Source organism: Entelurus aequoreus, linkage group LG08 (assembly GCF_033978785.1).
Source record: "Entelurus aequoreus isolate RoL-2023_Sb linkage group LG08, RoL_Eaeq_v1.1, whole genome shotgun sequence".
Lineage (NCBI taxonomy): Eukaryota > Metazoa > Chordata > Actinopteri > Syngnathiformes > Syngnathidae > Entelurus > Entelurus aequoreus.
In genome coordinates this window covers 79,685,230-79,695,814 of record NC_084738.1, presented here as the reverse complement: position 1 = coordinate 79,695,814, position 10,585 = coordinate 79,685,230, and the positions used below count along the sequence as shown (strand labels likewise).

At 26.4% G+C, this 10,585-nt stretch overlaps 1 protein-coding gene across 1 annotated transcript in view; it reads right to left on the bottom strand.

The window, feature by feature from the left end:
- The window catches only part of LOC133656452 (RILP-like protein 1), a 57,324-nt gene that overhangs the window by 30,126 nt on the left and 16,613 nt on the right, over window positions 1-10,585 (bottom strand). The gene's annotated exons all lie outside the window — the stretch shown is intronic.

The window sequence follows — 10,585 nt, the reverse complement described above, 5'->3', positions numbered from 1 at the left end:
GTCCCACTCATAAAAGCGTTAAAAATATGTCAGAATTTTATGTATTATTTTATACTTTCAATTCCTAAATCCCTAGATTTAAAAAAAAAATAATCACACTAATATTATTTGGGTCCCACTCATAAAAGTGTTACAAATATGTCATCATTTTTATTTTTTTATTTTCACTTGCAATTCCTAAATCTCTAGCTTCTCGAAAAAAAATCCCACTAATATTCTTGGGGACCCAAAAGGGTCCCACTCATAAAAGCGTTAAAAATATGTAATAATTTTCTTTTGTTTTTTTATACTTTAAATTCCTACATCTCTAGATTTTAGAAAAAAAATCCCACTAATATTATTTGGAACCCAAAAGGGTCCCACTCATGAAAGTGTTAAAAATATGTCATTTTTATTTTTTTTATTTTTACTTGCAATTTCTAAATCTCTAGCTTCTCGAAAAAAAATCCCACTAATATTCTTGGGGACCCAAAAGGGTCCCACTCATAAAAGTGTTAAAAATATGTCATAATTTTTTTTATTTTTTTATACTTTCAATTCCTAAATCTCTAGATTTTAGAAAAAAAAATCCCACTAATATTATTTGGAAGCCAAAAGGGTCCCACTCATAAAAGTGTTAAAAATATGTCATAATTTAATTTTTTATATACTTTCAATTCCTAAATCTCTAGATTTTAGAAAAAAAATCCCACTAATATTATTTGGAAGCCAAAAGGGTCCCACTCATAAAAGTGTTAAAAATATGTCATAATTTTTATTTTTACTTGCAATTCCTAAATCTGTAGCTTCTCCCCACTAATATTATTGGGGACCCAAAAGGGTCCCACTCATAAAAGCGTTAAAAATATGTCAGAATTTTATGTATTTATTATTTTATTTTTTTATACTTTCAATTCCTAAATCTCTAGATTTAAAAAAAAAAAATCACACTAATATTATTTGGGTCCCACTCATAAAAGTGTTAAAAGTATGTCATCATTTTTATTTTTACTTGCAATTCCTAAATCTCTAGCTTCTCGAAAAAAAATCCCACTAATATTCTTGGGGACCCAAAAGGGTCCCACTCATAAAAGTGTTAAAAATATGTAATCATTTTTTTTTGTTTTTTTATACTTTAAATTCCTAAATCTCTAGATTTTAGAAAAAAAATCCCACTAATATTATTTGGAACCCAAAAGGGTCCCACTCATGAAAGTGTTAAAAATATGTCAGAATTGTATGTATTTATTATTAATTTTTTTTATACTTTCAATTCCTAAATCCCTAGATTTAAAAAAAAAAAAAATCACACTAATATTATTTGGGTCCCACTCATAAAAGTGTTAAAAATATGTCATCATTTTTATTTTTTTATTTTTACTTGCAATTCCTAAATCTCTAGCTTCTCGAAAAAAAATCCCACCAATATTCTTGGGGACCCAAAAGGGTCTCACTCATAAAAGTGTTAAAAATATGTAATAATTTTTTTTTGTTTTTTTATACTTTAAATTCCTAAATCTCTAGATTTTATAAAAAAAATCCCACTAATATTATTTGGAACCCAAAAGGGTCCCACTCATGAAAGTGTTAAAAATATGTCATAATTTTTATTTTTTTAATTTTTACTTGCAATTCCTAAATCTCTAGCTTCTCCAAAAAAAATCCCACTAATATTCGTGGGGACCCAAAAGGGTCCCACTCATAAAAGTGTTAAAAATATGTAATAATTTTTTTTTTGTTTTTTTATACTTTAAATTTCTAGATTTTAGAAAAAAAAATCCCACTAATATTATTTGGAAGCCAAAAGGGTCCCACTCATAAAAGTGTTAAAAATATGTCATAATTTAATTTTTTATATACTTTCAATTCCTAAATCTCTAGATTTTAGAAACAAAATCCCACTAATATTATTTGGAACCCAAAAGGGTGCCACTCATAAAAGTGTTAAAAATATGTCATAATTTTTAAAAAATTTTTTTTTTATACTTTCAATTCCTAAATCTCTAGATTTTAGAAAAAAAATCCCACTAATATTATTTGGAAGCCAAAAGGGTCCCACTCATAAAAGTGTTAAAAATATGTCATAATTTAATTTTTTATATACTTTCAATTCCTAAATCTCTAGATTTTAGAAAAAAAATCCCACTAATATTATTTGGAACCCAAAAGGGTCCCACTCATAAAAGTGTTAAAAATATGTCATAATTTTTATTTTTACTTGCAATTCCTAAATCTGTAGCTTCTCCCCACTAATATTATTGGGGACCCAAAAGGGTCCCACTCACAAAAGCGTTAAAAATATGTCAGAATTTTATGTATTTATTCATTATTTTTTTTATACTTTCAATTCCTAAATCGCTAGATTTAAAAAAAAAAAAATCACACTAATATTATTTGGGTCCCACTCATAAAAGTGTTAAAAATATATCATTTTTATTTTTTTATTTTTACTTGCAATTCCTAAATCTCTAGCTTCTCGAAAAAAAATCCCACTAATATTCTTGAGGACCCAAAAGGGTCCCACTCATAAAAGTGTTAAAAATATGTCAATTTTTTTATTTTATTTATTTTTTTTTTTTATACTTTCAATTCCTAAATCTCTAGATTTTAGAAAAAAAAATCCCACTAATATTATTTGGAAGCCAAAAGGGCCCCACTCATAAAAGTGTTAAAAATATGTCATAATTTAATTTTTTATATACTTTCAATTCCTAAATCTCTAGATTTTAGAAAAAAAATCCCACTATTATTATTTGGAACCCAAAAGGGTCCCACTCATAAAAGTGTTAAAAATATGTCATAATTTTATTTATTTATTTTTTTATACTTTCAATTCCTAAATCTCTAGATTTTAGAAAAAAAATCCCACTAATATTATTTGGAAGCCAAAAGGGTCCCACTCATAAAAGTGTTAAAAATATGTCAGAATTTTATGTATTTTTTTTTTTTTTTTTTATACTTTCAATTCCTAAATCCCTAGATTAAAAAATAAATAAAATCACACTAATATTATTTGGGTCCCACTCATAAAAGTGTTAAAAATATGTCATCATTTTTATTTTTTTATTTTTACTTGCAATTCCTAAATCTCTAGCTTCTCGAAAAAAAATCCCACCAATATTCTTGGGGACCCAAAAGGGTCCCACTCATAAAAGTGTTAAAAATATGTAATAATTTTTTTTTGTTTTTTTATACTTTAAATTCCTAAATCTCTAGATTTTATAAAAAAAATCCCACTAATATTATTTGGAACCCAAAAGGGTCCCACTCATGAAAGTGTTAAAAATGTCATAATTTTTATTTTTTAAATTTTTACTTGCAATTCCTAAATCTCTAGCTTCTCCAAAAAAAATCCCACTAATATTATTGGGGACCCAAAAGGGTCCCACTCATAAAAGTGTTAAAAATATGTAATAATTTTTTTTTGTTTTTTTATACTTTAAATTTCTAGATTTTAGAAAAAAAAATCCCACTAATATTATTTGGAAGCCAAAAGGGTCCCACTCATAAAAGTGTTAAAAATATGTCATAATTTAATTTTTTATATACTTTCAATTCCTAAATCTCTAGATTTTAGAAAAAAAATCCCACTAATATTATTTGGAACTCAAAAGGGTGCCACTCATAAAAGTGTTAAAAATATGTCATAATTTTTTTTAAATTTTTTTTTTATACTTTCAATTCCTAAATCTCTAGATTTTAGAAAAAAAATCCCACTAATATTATTTGGAAGCCAAAAGGGTCCCACTCATAAAAGTGTTAAAAATATGTCATAATTAAATTTTTTATATACTTTCAATTCCTAAATCTCTAGATTTTAGAAAAAAAATCCCACTAATATTATTTGGAACCCAAAAGGGTCCCACTCATAAAAGTGTTAAAAATATGTCATAATTTTTTTTAATTTTTTTTTTTATACTTTCAATTCCTAAATCTCTAGATTTTAGAAAAAAAATCCCACTAATATTATTTGGAAGCCAAAAGGGTCCCACTCATAAAAGTGTTAAAAATATGTCATAATTTTTATTTTTACTTGCAATTCCTAAATCTGTAGCTTCTCCCCACTAATATTATTGGGGACCCAAAAGGGTCCCACTCACAAAAGCGTTAAAAATATGTCAGAATTTTATGTATTTATTCATTATTTTTTTAATACTTTCAATTCCTAAATCGCTAGATTTAAAAAAAAAAAAATCACACTAATATTATTTGGGTCCCACTCATAAAAGTGTTAAAAATATATCTTTTTTATTTTTTTATTTTTACTTGCAATTCCTAAATCTCTAGCTTCTCGAAAAAAAATCCCACTAATATTCTTGAGGACCCAAAAGGGTCCCACTCATAAAAGTGTTAAAAATATGTCAATTTTTTTATTTTTTTTATTTATTTTTTTATACTTTCAATTCCTAAATCTCTAGATTTTAGAAAAAAAAATCCCACTAATATTATTTGGAAGCCAAAAGGGCCCCACTCATAAAAGTGTTAAAAATATGTCATAATTTAATTTTTTATATACTTTCAATTCTTAAATCTCTAGATTTTAGAAAAAAATCCCACTAATATTATTTGGAACCCAAAAGGGTCCCACTCATAAAAGTGTTAAAAATATGTCATAATTTTTTTTTAATTTTTTTTTTTTATACTTTCAATTCCTAAATCTCTAGATTTTAGAAAAAAAATCCCACTAATATTATTTGGAAGCCAAAAGGGTCCCACTCATAAAAGTGTTAAAAATATGTCATAATTTTTATTTTTACTTGCAATTCCTAAATCTGTAGCTTCTCCCCACTAATATTATTGGGGACCCAAAAGGGTCCCACTCATAAAAGCGTTAAAAATATGTCAGAATTTTATGTTTTTTTTATAGTTTTTTTTTTTATACTTTCAATTCCTAAATCCCTAGATTAAAAAAAAAAAAAAATCACACTAATATTATTTGGGTCCCACTCATAAAAGTGTTAAAAATATGTCATCATTTTTATTTTTTTATTTTTACTTGCAATTCCTAAATCTCTAGCTTCTCGAAAAAAAATCCCACTAATATTCTTGGGGACCCAAAAGGGTCCCACTCATAAAAGTGTTAAAAATATGTCATAATTTTTTTTGTTTTTTTATACTTGAAATTCCTAAATCTCTAGATTTTAGAAAAAAAATCCCACTAATATTATTTGGAACCCAATAGGGTCCCACTCATGAAAGTGTTAAAAATATGTCATAATTTTTATTTTTTTTATTTTTACTTGCAATTCCTAAATCTCTAGCTTCTCGAAAAAAAATCCCACTAATATTCTTGGGGACCCAAAAGGGTCCCACTCATAAAAGTGTTAAAAATATGTCATAATTTTTTTTTGTTTTTTTATACTTTCAATTCCTAAATCTCTAGATTTTAGAAAAAAAAATCCCACTAATATTATTTGGAAGCCAAAAGGGTCCCACTCATAAAAGTGTTAAAAATATGTCATAATTTAATTTTTTATACACTTTCAATTCCTAAATCTCTAGATTTTAGAAAAAAAATCCCACTAATATTATTTGGAAGCCAAAAGGGTCCCACTCACAAAAGTGTTAAAAATATGTCATAATTTTATTTATTTATTTTTTTATACTTTCAATTCCTAAATCTCTAGATTTTAGAAAAAAAATCCCACTAATATTATTTGGAAGCCAAAAGGGTCCCACTCATAAAAGTGTTAAAAATATGTCATAATTTTTATTTTTACTTGCAATTCCTAAATCTGTAGCTTCTCCCCACTAATATTATTGGGGACCCAAAAGGGTCCCACTCATAAAAACGTTAAAAATATGTCAGAATTGTATGTATTTTTTTTTTTTTTTTTTTATACTTTCAATTCCTAAATCCCTAGATTTAAAAAAAAAAAAAATCACACTAATATTATTTGGGTCCCACTCATAAAAGTGTTAAAAATATGTCATCATTTTTATTTTTTTATTTTTACTTGCAATTCCTAAATCTCTAGCTTCTCGGAAAAAAAATCCCACTAATATTCTTGGGGACCCAAAAGGGTCCCACTCATAAAAGTGTTAAAAATATGTAATAATTTTTTTTTGTTTTTTTATACTTTAAATTCCTAAATCTCTAGATTTTAGAAAAAAATCCCACTAATATTATTTGGAACCCAAAAGGGTCCCACTCATAAAAGTGTTAAAAATATGTCATAATTTAATTTTTTATATACTTTCAATTCCTAAATCTCTAGATTTTAGAAAAAAAATCCCACTAATATTATTTGGAACCCAAAAGGGTCCCACTCATAAAAGTGTTAAAAATGTCATAATTTTATTTATTTATTTTTTTATACTTTCAATTCCTAAATCTCTAGATTTTAGAAAAAAAATCCCACTAATATTACTTGGAAGCCAAAAGGGTCCCACTCATAAAAGTGTTAAAAATATGTCATAATTTTTATTTTTACTTGCAATTCCTAAATCTGTAGCTTCTCCCCACTAATATTATTGGGGACCCAAAAGGGTCCCACTCATAAAAGCGTTAAAAATATGTCAGAATTGTATGTATTTATTATTATTATTTTTTATAATTTCAATTCCTAAATCCCTAGATTTAAAAAAAAAAAATCACACTAATATTATTTGGGTCCCACTCATAAAAGTGTTAAAAATATGTCATCATTTTTATTTTTTTATTTTTACTTGCAATTCCTAAATCTCTAGCTTCTCGGAAAAAAAATCCCACTAATATTCTTGGGGACCCAAAAGGGTCCCACTCATAAGTGTTAAAAATATGTAATAATTTTTTTTTGTTTTTTTATACTTTAAATTCCTAAATCTCTAGATTTTAGAAAAAAAATCCCACTAATATTATTTGGAACCCAAAAGGGTCCCACTCATGAAAGTGTTAAAAGTATGTCATAATTTTTATTTTTTTAACTTTTACTTGCAATTCCTAAATCTCTAGCTTCTCGAAAAAAAATCCCACTAATATTCTTGGGGACCCAAAAGGGTCCCACTCATAAAAGTGTTAAAAATATGTAATAATTTTTTTTTGTTTTTTTATACTTTAAATTCCTAAATCTCTAGATTTTAGAAAAAAAAATCCCACTAATATTATTTGGAAGCCAAAAGGGTCCCACTCATAAAAGTGTTAAAAATATGTCATAATTTAATTTTTTATATACTTTCAATTCCTAAATCTCTAGATTTAAGAAAAAAAATCCCACTAATATTATTTGGAACCCAAAAGGGTCCCACTCATAAAAGTGTTAAAAATATGTCATAATTTTTTTTTTTTTTTTTTTTTTTTTTATACTTTCAATTCCTAAATCTCTAGATTTTAGAAAAAAAATCCCACTAATATTATTTGGAAGCCAAAAGGGTCCCACTCATAAAAGTGTTAAAAATATGTCATAATTTTTATTTTTACTTGCAATTCCTAAATCTGTAGCTTCTCCCCACTAATATTATTGGGGACCCAAGAGGGTCCCACTCACAAAAGCGTTAAAAATATGTCAGAATTTTATGTATTTATTTATTATTTTTTTTATACTTTCAATTCCTAAATCGCTAGATTTAAATAAAAAAAACAATCACACTAATATTATTTGGGTCCCACTCATAAAAGTGTTAAAAATATGTCATCATTTTAATTTTTTTATTTTTACTTGCAATTCCATAAAACTCTAGCTTCTCGAAAAAAAATCCCACTAATATTCTTGGGGACCCAAAAGGGTCCCACTCATAAAAGTGTTAAAAACATGTAATAATTTTTTTTGTTTTTTTATATTTTAAATTCCTAAATCTCTAGATTTTAGAAAAAAAATCCCACTAATATTATTTGGAACCCAAAAGGGTCCCACTCATGAAAGTGTTAAAAATATGTCATAATTTTTATTTTTTTAATTTTTACTTGCAATTCCTAAATCTCTAGCTTCTCGAAAAAAATCCCACTAATATTCTTGGGGACCCAAAAGGGTCCCACTCATAAAAGTGTTAAAAATATGTCATAATTTTTATTTATTGTTATTATTTTTTATATACTTTCAATTCCTAAATCGCTAGATTTAAATAAAAAAAAAAATCACACTAATATTATTTGGGTCCCACTCATAAAAGTGTTAAAAATATGTCATCATTTTAATTTTTTTATTTTTACTTGCAATTCCTAAATCTCTAGCTTCTCGAAAAAAAATCCCACTAATATTCTTGGGGACCCAAAAGGGTCCCACTCATAAAAGTGTTAAAAATATGTCATAATTTTTATTTATTGTTTTTATTTTTTATATACTTTCAATTCCTAAATCGCTAGATTTAAATAAAAAAAAATCACACTAATATTATTTGGGTCCCACTCATAAAAGTGTTAAAAATATGTCATCATTTTAATTTTTTTATTTTTACTTGCAATTCCTAAATCTCTAGCTTCTCGAAAAAAAATCCCACTAATATTCTTGGGGACCCAAAAGGGTCCCACTCATAAAAGTGTTAAAAATATGTCATAATTTTTATTTATTGTTATTATTTTTTATATACTTTCAATTCCTAAATCGCTAGATTTAAATTTAAAAAAATCACACTAATATTATTTGGGTCCCACTCATAAAAGTGTTAAAAATATGTCATCATTTTTATTTTTTTATTTTTACTTGCAATTCCTAAATCTCTAGCTTCTCGGAAAAAAATCCCACTAATATTCTTGGGGACCCAAAAGGGTCCCACTCATAAAAGTGTTAAAAATATGTAATAATTTTTTTTTGTTTTTTTATAATTTAAATTCCTAAATCTCTAGATTTTAGAAAAAAAATCCCACTAATATTATTTGGAACCCAAAAGGGTCCCACTCATGAAAGTGTTAAAAATATGTCATAATTTTTATTTTTTTAATTTTTACTTGCAATTCCTAAATCTCGAAAAAAAATCCCACTAATATTCTTGGGGACCCAAAAGGGTCCCACTCATAAAAGTGTTAAAAATATGTCATAATTTTCATTTATTGTTATTATTTTTTATATACTTTAAATTCCTAAATCTCTAGATTTTAGAAAAAAATCCCACTAATATTATTTGGAACCCAAAAGGGTTCATGAAAGTGTTAAAATATGTCATAATTTTTATTTTTACTTGCAACTCCTAAATCTCTAGCTTCTCCCCACTAATATTCTTGGGGACCCAAAAGGGTCCCACTCATAAAAAGTGTTAAAATACGTCATATTTGTGTTTTTTTTTTATTTTTTTTAACTTTCATCGAAACTGTCATTGCTAAAAAATTTTTAAAAAAGAATTAAAATCAATGTTATGAATTATTGACCTATTTAAGGCTCAAATTACTTCACATCAAATATTTCACTTTAAATTTTCTTTAGAGAAAATATTGCAAATCTTGTGTTTTTTCCATAAAAAATAAACTGTTTTCCATGACAAAAAGGTATAAAACAAACCACCACCCCAAAAACCAAGGGAAAAATCTAAAAATGTATAAAAATTGGATAGATATGAAGTTGATCTAGAGACTTAAGGGTTGAAAGTAATACAAAACTAACACTATTGTGAGTGGGGCCCTTTAGGGTCCCCAAGATTTTTTTTTGTTTTTTATTAGAAACTCATTGCTCACAAACAATAAAGAATTAAAATCAATGTTGGTAAAAATTATTGACCTATTTAAAGCTCAAATTACTTAACATTAAATATTCAATTTTGGCCTTTACAAGGAAACATTTTGGGGTTTTTTTCCATGAGAAAAAGAGCATAAAACGAACAAACTCCTCCTGAATAAACAACAAAAATAAATAAAAAGGTATGATCCATGGATAGATATGAAGTTGAAGTGGATATGAAGCGTTAAAATCAAATAAAAAAAATACATATATATTTTTAACACTTTTTTTTTATGAGTGGGGCCCTCTTGGGTCCCCAATAATTTTAGAGGGCTTTTTAAAAAATTGTCAATGCTCAAAAATAATAATCAATGTTGTTATGACTTATTGATTTATTTAAGTCTCCAATTACTTCTCAAATATTACACTTTGAAATATTTTTGGGGAAAATATTGTACATTTTGTGTTTTTGCCATAAACAAAGTTTTTCATAAGAAAAAGACAAAAAAAAACAAAAACCTAAATGTCGACAGATCTAGAGATTTAAGCATTGACCAAAAAAACCCACCTTATTTTTAATATTTTTATGACAGAATCCCCGGGACCAAACTTGAGGGGAGCCCCAAAGGTAAAAAACAAAAAACTGTATTAGCTGTGAAATTTAAAAATATTACAATGGCCCCCGCATGTTTTTTTTATTTCATTGTGCGGCCCCCAGTTTGGACACCCCTGCTATAAATAACTTTCCTGTCATGGATTGTATTGCTCATAATTATTCCATACATGCAATGTTTTATGTGTCCACCTAGTGGCCTTCTATAGTACTGCTGTTCAGCAAGTGTCATTATTATTGTGGGAATGCTCCACATAAGTTTGTATTATTATTAATATTCTAATAGTGTATTGCTGGTATTTATTTAGTATTTAAAGATGCCTGTCATACGTGTGAATGTGCTTGGCTGTGCAACACTGACACCTAGTGGCCTTCTATAGTACTGCTGTTCAGCAAATGTCATTATTATTATTTTGATAGTGGCATC